This window comes from Lissotriton vulgaris, chromosome 1_1, assembly GCF_964263255.1.
Source record: "Lissotriton vulgaris chromosome 1_1, aLisVul1.2, whole genome shotgun sequence".
NCBI classification, from domain to species: Eukaryota; Metazoa; Chordata; class Amphibia; order Caudata; family Salamandridae; genus Lissotriton; species Lissotriton vulgaris.
In genome coordinates this window covers 215,029,869-215,043,963 of record NC_141685.1, presented here as the reverse complement: position 1 = coordinate 215,043,963, position 14,095 = coordinate 215,029,869, and the positions used below count along the sequence as shown (strand labels likewise).

The window sequence follows — 14,095 nt, the reverse complement described above, 5'->3', positions numbered from 1 at the left end:
CACTGGGACAGGAACAGACTAATTTGCATGTAGCCAGGTTCTGAGCTGGGATGGTGCAGTGAGCTAAAAAACGGTGATGGATCAAGCCCTGATCTTTGGACTGGGTAAGAGTGGTCTACTTAATTCAGACACTCTGTTCATCACCACCCCCTTTTCTGGATCATTTTGTCCACCATAAGCGTGGAAGGGTATACTCAGATGTGAGTCACTTGCTCATTGCACCATCAGGATTCAAGCAAGCCGGGCCGACGACGGCTGAAATGCCAGAAACCGGTCCCCGGAAGCTTGTTTCCTTCCCAGTATAAGAATTGGCTTGGTAGTTTGGTTTGCCCTTTTCCCATCATGCACTGGGACAGGAACAGACTAATTTGCATGTAGGCAGGTTCTGAGCTAGGATGGTGCAGTGAGCTAAAAAACGGTGATGGATCAAGCCCTGATCTTTGGACTGGGTAAGAGTGGTCTAGTTAATTCAGACACTCTGTTCATCACCACCCCCTTTTCTGGATCATTTTGTCCACCATAAGCGTGGAAGGGTATACTCAGATGTGAGTCCCTTGCTCATTGCACCATCAGGATTCAAGCAAACCGGGCCGACGACGGCTGAAATGACATAAACCGGTCCCCGGAAGCTTGTTTCCTTCCCAGTATAAGAATTGGCTTGGTAGTTTGGTTTGCCCTTTTCCCATCATGCACTGGGACAGGAACAGACTAATTTGCATGTAGCCAGGTTCTGAGCTGGGATGGTGCAGTGAGCTAAAAAAACGGTGATGGATCAAGCCCTGATCTTTGGATTGGGTAAGAGTGGTCTACTTAATTCAGACACTCTGTTCATCACCACCCCCTTTTCTGGATCATTTTGTCCACCATAAGCGTGGAAGGGTATACTCAGATGTGAGTCTCTTGCTCATTGCACCATCAGGATTCAAGCAAGCCGGGCCGACGAAGGCTGAAATGCCAGAAACCGGTCCCCGGAAGCTTGTTTCCTTCCCAGTATAAGAATTGGCTTGGTAGTTTGGTTTGCCCTTTTCCCATCATGCACTGGGACAGGAACAGACTAATTTGCATGTAGCCAGGTTCTGAGCTGGGATGGTGCAGTGAGCTAAAAAACGGTGATGGATCAAGCCCTGATCTTTGGACTGGGTAAAAGTGGTCTACTTAATTCAGACACTCTGTTCATCACCACCCCCTTTTCTGGATCATTTTGTCCACCATAAGCGTGGAAGGGTATACTCAGATGTGAGTCCCTTGCTCATTGCACCATCAGGATTCAAGCAAGCCGGGCCGGCGACGGCTGAAATGCCAGAAACCGGTCCCCGGAAGCTTGTTTCCTTTCCAGTATAAGAATTGGCTTGGTAGTTTGGTTTGCCCTTTTCCCATCATGCACTGGGACAGGAACAGACTAATTTGCATGTAGCCAGGTTCTGAGCTGGGATGGTGCAGTGAGCTAAAAAACGGTGATGGATCAAGCCCTGATCTTTGGACTGGGTAAGAGTGGTCTACTTAATTCAGACACTCTGTTCATCACCACCCCCTTTTCTGGATCATTTTGTCCACCATTAGCGTGGAAGGGTATACTCAGATGTGAGTCCCTTGCTCATTGCACCATCAGGATTCAAGCAAGCCGGGCCGACGACGGCTGAAATGCCAGAAACCGGTCCCCGGAAGCTTGTTTCCTTCCCAGTATAAGAATTGGCTTGGTAGTTTGGTTTGCCCTTTTCCCATCATGCACTGGGACAGGAACAGACTAATTTGCATGTAGTCAGGTTCTGAGCTGGTATGGTGAAGTGAGCTAAAAAACGGTGATGGATCAAGCCCTGATCTTTGGACTGGGTAAGAGTGGTCTACTTAATTCAGACACTCTGTTCATCACCACCCCCTTTTCTGGATCCTTTTGTCCACCATAAGCGTGGAAGGGTATACTCAGATGTGAGTCCCTTGCTCATTGCACCATCAGGATTCAAGCAAGCCGGGCCGACGACGGCTGAAATGCCAGAAACCGGTCCCCGGAAGCTTGTTTCCTTCCCAGTATAAGAATTGGCTTGGTAGTTTGGTTTGCCATTTTCCCATCATGCACTGGGACAGGAACAGACTAATTTGCATGTAGCCAGGTTCTGAGCTGGGATGGTGCAGTGAGCTAAAAAACGGTGATGGATCAAGCCCTGATCTTTGGACTGGGTAAGAGTGGTCTACTTAATTCAGACACTCTGTTCATCACCACCCCCTTTTCTGGATCATTTTGTCCACCATAAGCGTGGAAGGGTATACTCAGATGTGAGTCCCTTGCTCATTGCACCATCAGGATTCAAGCAAGCCGGGCCGACGACGGCTAACATGCCAGAAACCGGTCCCCGGAAGCTTGTTTCCTTCCCAGTATAAGAATTGGCTTGGTAGTTTGGTTTGCCCTTTTCCCATCATGCACTGGGACAGGAACAGACTAATTTGCATGTAGCCAGGTTCTGAGCTGGGATGGTGCAGTGAGCTAAAAAACGGTGATGGATCAAGCCCTGATCTTTGGACTGGGTAAGAGTGGTCTACCTAATTCAGACACTCTGTTCATCACCACCCCCTTTTCTGGATCATTTTGTCCACCATAAGCGTGGAAGGGTATACTCAGATGTGAGTCCCTTGCTCATTGCACCATCAGGATTCAAGCAAGCCGGGCCGACGACGGCTGAAATGCCAGAAACCGGTCCCCGGAAGCTTGTTTCCTTCCCAGTATAAGAATTGGCTTGGTAGTTTGGTTTGCCCTTTTCCCATCATGCACTGGGACAGGAACAGACTAATTTGCATCTAGCCAGGTTCTGAGCTGGGATGGTGCAGTGAGCTAAAAAACGGTGATGGTTTAAGCCCTGATCTTTGGACTGGGTAAGAGTGGTCTACTTAATTCAGACACTCTGTTCATCACCACCCCCTTTTCTGGATCATTTTGTCCACCATAAGCGTGGAAGGGTATACTCAGATGTGAGTCCCTTGCTCATTGCACCATCAGGATTCAAGCAAGCCGGGCCGACGACGGCTGAAATGCCAGAAACCGGTCCCCGGAAGCTTGTTTCCTTCCCAGTATAAGAATTGGCTTGGTAGTTTGGTTTGCCCTTTTCCCATCATGCACTGGGACAGGAACAGACTAATTTGCATGTAGCCAGGTTCTGAGCTGGGATGGTGCAGTGAGCTAAAAAACGGTGATGGATCAAGCCCTGATCTTTGGACTGGGTAAGAGTGGTCTACTTAATTCAGACACTCTGTTCATCACCACCCCCTTTTCTGGATCATTTTGTCCACCATAAGCGTGGAAGGGTATACTCAGATGTGAGTCACTTGCTCATTGCACCATCAGGATTCAAGCAAGCCGGGCCGACGACGGCTGAAATGCCAGAAACCGGTCCCCGGAAGCTTGTTTCCTTCCCAGTATAAGAATTGGCTTGGTAGTTTGGTTTGCCCTTTTCCCATCATGCACTGGGACAGGAACAGACTAATTTGCATGTAGGCAGGTTCTGAGCTAGGATGGTGCAGTGAGCTAAAAAACGGTGATGGATCAAGCCCTGATCTTTGGACTGGGTAAGAGTGGTCTAGTTAATTCAGACACTCTGTTCATCACCACCCCCTTTTCTGGATCATTTTGTCCACCATAAGCGTGGAAGGGTATACTCAGATGTGAGTCCCTTGCTCATTGCACCATCAGGATTCAAGCAAACCGGGCCGACGACGGCTGAAATGACATAAACCGGTCCCCGGAAGCTTGTTTCCTTCCCAGTATAAGAATTGGCTTGGTAGTTTGGTTTGCCCTTTTCCCATCATGCACTGGGACAGGAACAGACTAATTTGCATGTAGCCAGGTTCTGAGCTGGGATGGTGCAGTGAGCTAAAAAAACGGTGATGGATCAAGCCCTGATCTTTGGATTGGGTAAGAGTGGTCTACTTAATTCAGACACTCTGTTCATCACCACCCCCTTTTCTGGATCATTTTGTCCACCATAAGCGTGGAAGGGTATACTCAGATGTGAGTCTCTTGCTCATTGCACCATCAGGATTCAAGCAAGCCGGGCCGACGAAGGCTGAAATGCCAGAAACCGGTCCCCGGAAGCTTGTTTCCTTCCCAGTATAAGAATTGGCTTGGTAGTTTGGTTTGCCCTTTTCCCATCATGCACTGGGACAGGAACAGACTAATTTGCATGTAGCCAGGTTCTGAGCTGGGATGGTGCAGTGAGCTAAAAAACGGTGATGGATCAAGCCCTGATCTTTGGACTGGGTAAAAGTGGTCTACTTAATTCAGACACTCTGTTCATCACCACCCCCTTTTCTGGATCATTTTGTCCACCATAAGCGTGGAAGGGTATACTCAGATGTGAGTCCCTTGCTCATTGCACCATCAGGATTCAAGCAAGCCGGGCCGGCGACGGCTGAAATGCCAGAAACCGGTCCCCGGAAGCTTGTTTCCTTTCCAGTATAAGAATTGGCTTGGTAGTTTGGTTTGCCCTTTTCCCATCATGCACTGGGACAGGAACAGACTAATTTGCATGTAGCCAGGTTCTGAGCTGGGATGGTGCAGTGAGCTAAAAAACGGTGATGGATCAAGCCCTGATCTTTGGACTGGGTAAGAGTGGTCTACTTAATTCAGACACTCTGTTCATCACCACCCCCTTTTCTGGATCATTTTGTCCACCATTAGCGTGGAAGGGTATACTCAGATGTGAGTCCCTTGCTCATTGCACCATCAGGATTCAAGCAAGCCGGGCCGACGACGGCTGAAATGCCAGAAACCGGTCCCCGGAAGCTTGTTTCCTTCCCAGTATAAGAATTGGCTTGGTAGTTTGGTTTGCCCTTTTCCCATCATGCACTGGGACAGGAACAGACTAATTTGCATGTAGTCAGGTTCTGAGCTGGTATGGTGAAGTGAGCTAAAAAACGGTGATGGATCAAGCCCTGATCTTTGGACTGGGTAAGAGTGGTCTACTTAATTCAGACACTCTGTTCATCACCACCCCCTTTTCTGGATCCTTTTGTCCACCATAAGCGTGGAAGGGTATACTCAGATGTGAGTCCCTTGCTCATTGCACCATCAGGATTCAAGCAAGCCGGGCCGACGACGGCTGAAATGCCAGAAACCGGTCCCCGGAAGCTTGTTTCCTTCCCAGTATAAGAATTGGCTTGGTAGTTTGGTTTGCCATTTTCCCATCATGCACTGGGACAGGAACAGACTAATTTGCATGTAGCCAGGTTCTGAGCTGGGATGGTGCAGTGAGCTAAAAAACGGTGATGGATCAAGCCCTGATCTTTGGACTGGGTAAGAGTGGTCTACTTAATTCAGACACTCTGTTCATCACCACCCCCTTTTCTGGATCATTTTGTCCACCATAAGCGTGGAAGGGTATACTCAGATGTGAGTCCCTTGCTCATTGCACCATCAGGATTCAAGCAAGCCGGGCCGACGACGGCTAACATGCCAGAAACCGGTCCCCAGAAGCTTGTTTCCTTCCCAGTATAAGAATTGGCTTGGTAGTTTGGTTTGCCCTTTTCCCATCATGCACTGGGACAGGAACAGACTAATTTGCATGTAGCCAGGTTCTGAGCTGGGATGGTGCAGTGAGCTAAAAAACGGTGATGGATCAAGCCCTGATCTTTGGACTGGGTAAGAGTGGTCTACCTAATTCAGACACTCTGTTCATCACCACCCCCTTTTCTGGATCATTTTGTCCACCATAAGCGTGGAAGGGTATACTCAGATGTGAGTCCCTTGCTCATTGCACCATCAGGATTCAAGCAAGCCGGGCCGACGACGGCTGAAATGCCAGAAACCGGTCCCCGGAAGCTTGTTTCCTTCCCAGTATAAGAATTGGCTTGGTAGTTTGGTTTGCCCTTTTCCCATCATGCACTGGGACAGGAACAGACTAATTTGCATGTAGCCAGGTTCTGAGCTGGGATGGTGCAGTGAGCTAAAAAACGGTGATGGATCAAGCCCTGATCTTTGGACTGGGTAAGAGTGGTCTACTTAATTCAGACACTCTGTTCATCACCACCCCCTTTTCTGGATCATTTTGTCCTTCATAAGCGTGGAAGGGTATACTCAGATGTGAGTCCCTTGCTCATTGCACCATCAGGATTCAAGCAAGCCGGGCCGACGAAGGCTGAAATGCCAGAAACCGGTCCCCGGGAGCTTGTTTCCTTCCCAGTATAAGAATTGGCTTGGTAGTTTGGTTTGCCCTTTTCCCATCATGCACTGGGACAGGAACAGACTAATTTGCATGTAGCCAGGTTCTGAGCTGGGATGGTGCAGTGAGCTAAAAAACGGTGATGGATCAAGCCCTGATCTTTGGACTGGGTAAGAGTGGTCTACTTAATTCAGACACTCTGTTCATCACCACCCCCTTTTCTGGAGCATTTACAATGCGGCGCCCCATGGGGCAAAAACGGCACAGATGCGTGACGCATGTGTGCCGTAAAGGCGGCGCATTGCTGGAGTTGCGTCGCAAGCGCGACGCAGCTTCAGCAATGCTCGGGGGTGCCCTATCTTGTTAATGTTGCCTCAATCTTTACACCTGCGTCAAGCAGGCGCAGTGTTCTGACGCAGCATGGGCCCAAAATGTGACTGAGTGAAATCTTGTAGATTTCACTCAGCCACCTTTAGGAGGCGTTTCTGACCTGGATCAGCCCCACCCCCCCCAATGCACAGGAACACCTCCTTCTGGCACAGGGCTTTACAACGTGACGCATCACCCAGATGCATCACGTTGTAAATACCCCGCACCATGGCGCATCTTTTGCGCCGCCACTGCATCACAAAAGTGACGCATCAGCAGCATAAAAAAGGCACAAGGGGCTTGTAAATCTGCCCCAATCTGTTCATTGACAGCAAGCCAATGAAGAAATGTCAGGGCAGGGGCTGTTTAAGGATCAAATATGCAGATAGACGCAGGCAGATGGCCTTGCAGTAGCCCACATGTATTACCCTTTTTAAAAGCTGTATCTTATCCAAAAAAAGATGAATAACAAAAAAGATAAATAATTCACTTCACTGAGTTAAGTTGGAAGAAACATGTCTTTGACAACTGCTGTAATTGAATCTCTCATGGGCATGGTCAAGGCTGAGTCAATTGTTATTTTATCAACCAGCACCAGTGTGGGCTTGGGGTTTAGGGATGTAGGCCACAATTTGAGCAAGGGTTGCCTAGAACAGAATATGTTGCTGTTGTCACTATGTGACTTAGGTGGTTATGACTCATCAACCATTCCACTTTAGAGAGGCACAGAAGGCAACAGACACAGACAGTCTTCTGAAAGTCCCTCCAGAGGTCCAGAAAGTGAACTGAAGAGTAACTCTCAGGGTCTCCTTTTTTATACATGGTGCTTTCTTTGAAGGGAGAGATGTTTCTAGAGGTCTCTCTTTGAAGTGCTTGAAATGTCCTGAATCCCCTGCCCTGGCTCCAGGCTGGCTGCCGGGACAATGCAGTGGTGACAAGCCCTTTGTGTGTTCAGTTGCAAGTGGGGCAATGCCTAGCTCCGCCCCATCCTGATAGCAGATGGCCTATTCAGGCATAAGTAATCCCTCTATTGGGTGAGTGTCTGGAGGAAGTCGCAAAGTCTAACTGCCAACTACACCCAGTCAAGTGACCTTGGACAGGCTGCAGGCATTTTCAAAATTGTCATTTAAAATCTGACTTCACAATTGAAGAAGAATCAAGCTATCCTGGCTGATGAGGGCTGAAAGCCCGAAACCGGTCCTAGGATGCTTGTTTCCAGTCCAGGGAGGACCTGGCTTGGCTGTTCGTGCTGGGCTGTTCCCATGGGGCACAGGGTCAAGACTGATTTGCATATGGCTGGGTTCAAACTGGAATGGCATGGTGAGCAAAATAACGATGGATTTAGGCCCAGATCTCTGTACTGGGGGGAATGTATGACATTATGCTGCATTCTGTCAATCAACTGTTATTTTTGAATTTGTCACCCTGAGTGGGACGGGTATGCTCAGACGTGAGTCCCGTGCTCTCCATGCCACTGCAATCAAGCTATCCTATCTGATGAGGGCTGAAAGCCAGAAACCAGTCCTAGGATGCTTGTTTCCAGTCCAGGGAGGACCTGGGTTGGCTGTTTGTGCTGGACTGTTCCCATGGGGCACAGGGTCAAAACTGATTTGCGTATGGCTGGGTTAAAACTGGAATGGCATGGTGAGCAAAAAAACAATGGATTTAGGCCCAGATCTCTGTACTGGGGTGAATGTCTGACATTGTCCTGCATTCTGTGCATCAACTGTTGTTTTTGCATTTGTCACCCCGAGTGGGACAGGTATGCTCAGACGTGAGTTCCGTGCTCTCCATGCCACTGGAATCAAGCTATCCTGGCTGATGAGGGCTGAAAGCCCAAAACAGGACCTAGGATGCTTGTTTCCAGTCCAGGGAGGACCTGGCTTGGCAGTTAGGGCTGGACTGGGGTGAATGTATGACATTGTTCTGCATTCTGTCCATCAACTGTTGTTTTTACTTTTAGAAAGTCGGCATTTTCCTGCCCTTCGTCAATTTACTACCTGCAGTCTACTCTGCGTCACATGACTGGGTGTAGTGGAGCACTCTCAGAGGATATTGAGGACCCAGTCCTGGGTCCTGAGCAGCAAGGAAACCCTAACTCTACTACAGTGGTTGTCCTTGATGGGGCAGGTAGCACTGTGTCTGGGTACACATGGTTCCAGAAGAGTTTTTTGGGGTAACCTATAGATGTTCATGTCTACAGTGGGAGGGATACACTTCTCACACATGAGCTAGATGACCAGACAAAGGCCGTTGAAGTTAACAATGAATTAACAATGAGGGGTGGATGATACAACAGGTCTAGTTGATTTAGGATTCATCCATATACAGGCGCGCCAACGTAATTCACGTAGGTACGCTTAAAAACAGGAAATGAATGGAGCACCAGCATTGTCGGTGGACTCAAACCGGGAAGAGGACTCCCGCCTGTCTTAGTGTAGTAAGTGGGTTATTGAAATTAAGGGAGCTACTGCATAGTGGGGCTACCTGACGTTTGTAGAGCGTAACAGATTGATTGTTAACTTTAGGACTATAACTGCGCTATTGTTGAATGCATATGCCAGGATTGTTAGAATGGCATATACATCGAGTGATGTAGAGACTGCAAACAGCATTTGAACTTCTAGTTCTATTTTGCTAACTCATGCACAATAATGAACAAGGGTACGACTTATATGAATTCGATATAAATGAACACTCGAAAAATTAGGATGAAGGCAGCATCTTCCTTCTTTTGATTTGTTTGTATAGAATGTGACGAAGAGACCACGCTCCCATGATAGTCCCGGGTTTAGCAAGTAACATATAAAATCGGGTAAGAATATATCCGCATACAATATGCACAATGGAGATGGTGAGATATAGAGGCCGCACAATGTATAAATGGCGAGCCTTTTTCACCTAAAATAATGTATTTATGAAATAACAAATTAGTGAAGTAGCACTGAATACTCTTTGAGCCGCTTTGTCTTTTATTCTAGCACCACAGGTGTGATTGCCTGTCCTTATACAGCTGGGTGGAGAAGTCCGAATTTTTTTTTTACAATAAACTATGGGCTATGCAATTAGTAATGTAGTCACTTTTGGAAGGGGTTCTAGGGTTGAGGGTAAGAAAATTGAGGTACATGCATACAGGCCTGTTTTCTATGTTTTTCTTTCACAGTAATTGGTTCCTCCATGCAACTGCATAGTTGGTGAAATGGAGATTATCCAATGATTGAATAATTGGAGACCCGAGTGTGGGTTAAGACCACGATTACTCTAAGGCATCAATGCCATGACGAAGGCCGCTGTAACCCGTGAGGGCTACTAATGAAGGCCGAAACATGTATATTCCTGCAAATTGTATATAGGGGCATTGATCTGCCCGGTGTATCAAACTAACTTTTAACCCTATTGAGGGTGACCAAGAATAAAGGTAACCTTCGGTTCCCCTCAGATAGTTTCAACAATATTATATATGTTTTGCACTCTATGATCTCTTCTTGAGGGAATCATTCTTTCCCTATCCTTTTGTTTGTTCTCATATTTTCTTTCCTCAACACTATATTTTCAAAAATTCTTTAGCGCTCAACCCAGTGTGTTGATCTGCACCTGGGTTTTTAGATGAGGCCCAATGATGGAGCATTACACTGCAAAGTGTGAGAGGGCAGTATTAAGAAATTAGATTTCTTTCCCCTGGCTCCCCCTTTATTTCCTGCTCCAGACTAGATTATTTGAGTAGTTTGGGATGGGAATATGCATTTGCACTTTCTTGAAACATTCACATTGAAGTTTAAACAACCCTTTTTGTAGTTGTTAGTCCTTTTCTTTGTAGTGAGTAATACACTTTGGAGGGGGAGTTAGAGAAGGCTATTCCCTTGTGTAGGAGAGTAGGGTCTGCAATCCTATGATCACCCAGATTTTTTGCTTTTGTTTCACTGGTTTACGACTTTCTCTGGCTGTGGGCCTGCCAATCAGACCCACAGCCTAGCTGTTCTCTCACTAAATTGACATGTGTACCTTAGGTGCATTACCAATTGGAACTGGGCCACCTTATCAGACCCTGTACCTCAGGGCCTAGGTGTACCCAGGGCCTACCAGGGGCTGAAGCATGTATTGTGCCACCCCTGGATGGCCATCTAAATCTGACACAACTGGCTGCACGACAGCTGGGGCAAGGTGGTGTAATTACCCTTTGCTTTAGATATAGTATACCTATATCTAACCCTAAAAATGGACACACAGATTCCTATCAGTCACTCCTATGGCAGGCCTTAACAATCCTGAAGGCAGAGTGCTTGGAATCGTGTGAGATGGTGCTCTGGCATGAGCTGATTCCGTCTGCAGCTTGCGGAACCAAGTCCTAATAGCTGTTCCATGATATCGCATACTATATACTCTTAAGTGCATTATAATCCTCGCGGTTAAATGCTATCTTTGGTATGGCTTTATCAAAACATGTCGAGTAAGGTGTCATACGAATTGGAATACTAACCCCTCGCCAATTCTGGCGACGGGGTTAGCATTCCACCCTTCTAGAGGGACACGACATGTATGTAACTGTGAACCCCGGTTAAAGTTAAACGAAGCCTCAGCTCCACAAAATGGATGCTGCCACTACAGACACGAGTCTGACCTCCTGCTGCTGGGAGTCCTTCCAGCGAGGAGAGCTTGGACAAAGGGTTTCCTGTCCGGGGCGGTGCTAGCACCATCCCAGACAGGGTTTTTTGTATCCTGGGTAGGCAGGGCTTTACAGGAAGGTGACTGCTGAGTGGCACCCCGGTGCTCACTACGCATAGGCCGGCCAGAACCAGTTCCAGGGGCACACCAGCCCCTGGCCTGGGGAAGTCCAGCAGGGGAGAGGGGTGTAACCACCCCCCTTCCTGGTCCCACCCATAGGCAGGACCTAGTCACCGGGTCAGCCCCTTTTCTTAGTATAAAGATAGGAGCGAGCCCCTGTTCAAATTAGATCATCTTTGGAATCAAGACACGACTTTCTTCGAAAGGACTTCAAGATTTCTTCTTCAGGATTCTCCCTTGTGACTAAGGAGTAGTCACCCTGCACCCGCAGGCACCATCAAGAACACTGCGGTCTGCTGCAAGTCCTTCCTCTGGAATCCGACTGCCCAGCTCGACGAGACCCGGCTTCCCTGGCACCTCTGACCTCTACTCACCTCTACAGCCAAGCTGAGAACCGTGAGTGTGACGAGACCTCGAGGGACCGGCTATTGCCAAGACTGCACGACTTCTTCACGGCAAGCCCGCCGAGTAACCTCCTGGCGAGTGCTTTGGGGTCCGAGAAGCCCCGACCCTGAGCAGCTCCAGCACCGAAGATCAGCCCTCCAGCATCTCCACGATCAGCGTGGGGCCCTTCTGCTTTTTGCTGCTCACCGCGTTGTTTGGCTACTAGCCCGCTGGCTTGTGGCCTTCTTAACGACGCCCGACGACATCATCACTGCTGGTCTGGTTGCTCCAGACTGGACCTTGCTCCCTTCCAAGAGAGGAGCACCCCGGACCCTCCTGGTCCACTCCAGACGCCATCTTTAGTCCACCGCGTGGGCTTGAATTAGCCAAGGCTTTGTTGCCCAATCCTGGGTCCAGCGACGCCGACAGCTTCATCCATCGTGGGACAGCTCGCTCCTCCATCCTGGTTGCCGACAACGCCTCCTGGTCCGTGAGATCTGCAGAGCCCAGCGTCGCCCACTCACCTAGTCGAGGTTACTACCATCCGGTGCCCTCCTGGTGCCCCCTGACTACTGGCTAGTAGTCACGAACTTGGTCCCCTCTGCTTACAGGTATCGTCCATCTTCAAGATCCAGGCTTGGATCACTTCGAACTCTCTTCAGTGGTCGCCTGCCAGCATCTTTCTTCCAGGCTCCTGGTTCGTCAACGAGGATTCCCGACGTCTTTTGAGACATATGCTGCTGCAGCCCCTGGGCTAGGTAACTTCGGCATTTCGGTGCCCCAGCATAGCCTCACTATCCAAGGGTCAGGATCCACTTTCGTTTTCTCCCTACCAGGTCGGGTTCGCCCGTGAACACTAACTTTACCTTTACTAGCTATCATAGACTTTGTCCCGCATCCCGCGTGAGAGTGCACACTCTGCACCCGAGTCCCCTGGGCCTCCTAGAAGTAATCTAACGATTCTATAGTCAAGTCCTAGCGATTCCAAAGCCTATTAGTACTGTACTTACCTGCTAGTAATTTCGCATTCCACTTTCAGAGTATATGGTTTTCCGTGCCCCTCGGGCATTTGTATATACTGTGCTAACTTAAGTATTTTCGTAAGAGTTTTGTTGTGTGCTTAGTACCCTGTCCTCATAAAGAGTACAGGGCTGTTGTGATTCTAATAAATACACTGTTTATTTTCATAGCACGTGTGTGGTGTCCTTTCACTTGGTATTCAAGGGGTATATGTGTGGTAAACAGCTGGCTTAACACGCCCTCTCGAGTCTTTAGTCTTAGACTGCTCGGATCCACGCTACTAGGATAGCTGGTCTATAAGGTTGACTTACAACCAATCATCAATAAGGGTTGTTTGGACTGATACATAGTGATCACTAGAATAGTGAGCACTGCATATCAGGCCAACTTCTCACACCTTGTCTCTCTGTATTTCGATTTTCTCGCATGAAAAAGGTTACCATGGCCATTCCAAAAGGAAGGAGGGAGATTATGGTGGATGGTGGGCCTGAGCGCCTAGTTCCAATCCCACTGCTTTGATTGTTCTCAACTACGAAACAAGCTGGGGGACCTTGTCTGTCCTAAGAAACCACCCACTCATGGGACCTTTACAGGGATGGCCAATATGGCCTTAGGGGTAGGTAGATCCCAGGCAGCAGGAGGTAGATCATGCCCTAATCTTTCTTAGTTGATAGGTGAACTCAGAGTGTGGTCTGGTGACCCCTGAGGGTGGGCATCATCTCTTCCACCAGATTGGGGTGAATGGGATCCCTAACACTGCTCTGAGGGACAGAGCGGACAGCCAGACCATGGTAACACAATACACCGGTTAAGAGTGTAGGGTAATTCAAGACCCTGTGCAGGACTTTCTCCATCCCTAACCCTGATATCTCTGGGGTGGGTTGAGAAGTGACCCAGAGAACGGTCATAGCTAGTCACATTGACTGTAATCTGGGGAAGGAGTTGCCACTGGTGATGGAAGAGCTAGGAGGTTAAAGCCACCCAGGGTGCCCTGAAAGGTGAGAATTTCTGGGGATACCACTCCCAAATAGAGGGTCCATAAGCGCAGATGCAATAGTGTGATTGTGCTTATGTTTGATCTATCCTGTTGTGTTTTGCCGTATCATGTTTTAACTATGTTGTTATTTTGCTGTGTGTATCGTATTATTTTATGTTCTGTTATATACTTAGGTATGTCAATAAATGCTGCTGTTTTTGCAGTTCAATGCAGCACATTCTTTTAAAGTTCAAGAGACAAACAACCATTTACCACTGTATGAGGTGCTAAAACAGCACAACCCCAGCTCTTCAACTACTTAAGACACAAGTCACCCTAAAATGGTGTATAGAACTTGCAGTGCTCACTCACATGTGATACAGACCATAGAGTGACTAAAGCTAATGGTTCATTGTCT

The 14,095-nt window shown here is 48.2% G+C and overlaps 1 protein-coding gene across 3 annotated transcripts in view; it reads right to left on the bottom strand.

The window, feature by feature from the left end:
- The window catches only part of LOC147740917 (membrane-spanning 4-domains subfamily A member 8-like), a 244,366-nt gene that overhangs the window by 134,518 nt on the left and 95,753 nt on the right, over positions 1–14,095 (bottom strand). The window lies entirely within an intron of this gene.